The following is a 2,550-nucleotide window of genomic DNA, read 5'->3' on the forward strand; positions in this document are numbered from 1 at the left end:
AATGGTATTAATGAGATCTTGGAGTCACTGTTGATATTTCTCTGAAAACATCCACTCAATGTGCAGCAGCAGTCAAAAATGCTCCTATAACAGAATGTTCGGAACCATTAGAAAAGGATAGATAATAAGACAGAAAATATCTAAGTGCCCCTATATAAATCCATGTTGCACCCACACCTTGAATACTGCATGCAGTTCTGGTAGTCCCATCCCAAAAAAGATATATTAGAATTGGAAAAGGTACAGAGAAGGGCAACAAAAATGTTTCGGGGTATGGAGCAGCTAACATGCAAGGAGAGATTAAAAAGACTGGGACTATTCATCTTAGAAAAGAGAGACAACTAAGGGCAGGAACTTGTTGCCAGGGGATATTGTGAAGGTCAAAAGTATAACTTGATTCAAAAAAAGAATTAGGTAAATTCATGGAGCATAGTTCTATCAATGGCTAGTAGCTGAGTGGTCAGGGACACAGCCCCATGTTCCAGGTGTCTCTAAACCTCTAACTGCCAGAAGCTGGGAATGAACGTCTGAGGATGGATCACTCAATAGCTGCCCTGTTCTGTTCATTCCCTCTGGAACTGGCCACAGTCAGAAGACAAGAAACTGGGTTAGATGGACCATTGTTCTGACCCAGTATGGTCATTCACATGTTCTTATTTTCATAATACAAACACAGCAATAAAACTTGATGCTTAACAGACACCTTGCATCTGAGGATCTAAGAGGGTGATGGTTTGGGGAGCAGGTCTCTTCCTGAGCTGGACAAACACTGAGACCCATTTCAAACATCATCAGGGAAAAGGGAATTTGTGAAATTCCTTGTTCACAAACAGTGTGTTTTAGTGGACCGATAGTGTGAGGTGCAGTGTCTGGCAGGCATACATTTTAACGTGCACATTTTTATTTGTATCCCAAAAAATCATACCATTTGGAACCAAACCAGCAAAGTTTTGCCCAGTTGATTTTTGAAAGGCCCCTATCACTTTTACAAAGTTTTAAGATGCTATTTTCCATTTTAGATGAAAAAACTCTAAAACTCTCTCACTTTTATTTTCTTAAACTATTTTTCTGAAAAAATAACTTTTTTCCTTATTCCTTTAGGCTTTTGTGCGTAGGCTGAGGTAGCTTCATTCAAAATCCTCTCTGGTCTCAGTGTGTGGTGTCTTTGGAATGCCTTATGCTCAGCTGAGCTGAGGGGCATTTAAGAGGCCTGTAAGCAGACTACTAAATCCCCCTGAAAATCCAGGCAAATTCCAAGGCTGTCCTTTTCTCAGTAGGAGTGGGTGGGCTAATTACAAACCTATTTAAACATTGTGAGTTCAAGGGTTTGGTTTAACCTTGAACAATATTTGGTTCACTTCGTACTTAGGAGATGCTGTCAAAAAGGGAAGAAGAGAGGGTGAGAGAGGACATAGCCAATATGAAAACAAAGTGGAAATTGGAGCAGAGAGTAGGCAGACTGAAAACACAAGAGTAAAGTTGAACTCCCATGAAAGTCTGGGGGTTGGGAGTGAAAAAATTCTAATTACAAAATGAACAATCTACAACAGTGAGTACCCATTTGTCATATTGTATCTTTATGAGGGAGTGGAGGGAGGGATTCTAGCTTGCTTTCATACATTGCACAGGCTCTCTTTCAGTTAGAATAACTTTTTTAAATTGAATCACTCTTAGGAAATAACCCTGCTTGACTGGCACCATAAAAGATGCTGGAACAATGCAGATACAATTAGCATGGCCTCTGCACAAGCATGACGTGAATATTTGCAAAGCATTCCTTTTATTTTTTAAAGGATTTAAATTACAGAAATAAAAGGTTCATATACTAGGCCAGGGGTAGGCAAACTTTTTGGGCCGAGGGCCACACTGGGATTGCAAAACTGTATGGAGGGCTGGGTAGGGAAGGCTGTGCCACCCCAAACAGCCTGGCCCCTGCCTCCTATCCGACCCCTCCCACTTCCCGCCTCCTGACTGCCCCCCTCAGAACCTCCGACCCGTCCAACCCACCCCAACTCCTTGTCCCCTAACCGCCCCCTCCCGGGACCCCACGCCCCTAACTGCCCCCGGGACCCCACCCCCTATCCAACCCCCCCTGTTCCCCATCCCCTGACCCCATCCACACCCCTGCCCCTTGACAGGCCCCCCTGGGACTCCCACACTTATCCAACTCCCCCCCCCCATCCGCCACCCAGAACCTCCGCCCCATCCAACTGCCCCCTGCTCCCTGTCTGCCCCCGACACCCCCCGCCCCTTATCCAACCCCCCGCTCCCTGCCTCCTTACCATGCCACTCAGAGCAGCATGTCTGGCAGCCGTGCTGCCCGGCCGGAGCCAGACACGCTCCCACGCTGCTCAGCAGGAGCGCGCAACCCCGCCTCCCAGAGCGCTGCCCACGCGGCAGCATAGCTGCGGGGGGGGGGGGGAGAAGTGCGTCGGGGGCGGAGCCAGGGGCTAGCCTCCCTGGCCGGGAGCTCAGGGGCCGGGCAGGACGGTCCAGTGGGCCGGTTGTGGCCCGCGGGCCGTAGTTTGCCCACCTCTGTACTAGAGCAAG

General features: G+C 47.9%; 1 non-coding gene across 1 annotated transcript; it reads left to right on the top strand.

Annotated features, from left to right (window-relative positions):
• The first annotated feature begins 1,683 nt into the window (after positions 1–1,683).
• Positions 1,684–1,786, top strand: LOC112101823. The gene has a single exon (XR_002907694.1). It is a non-coding gene; the product is annotated as a U6 spliceosomal RNA (small nuclear RNA).
• The last annotated feature ends 764 nt before the right edge of the window (positions 1,787–2,550 follow it).

This window comes from Terrapene carolina, unplaced genomic scaffold (assembly GCF_002925995.2).
Source record: "Terrapene carolina triunguis isolate 2854851 unplaced genomic scaffold, T_m_triunguis-2.0 Scaffold88, whole genome shotgun sequence".
NCBI lineage: Eukaryota > Metazoa > Chordata > Testudines > Emydidae > Terrapene > Terrapene triunguis.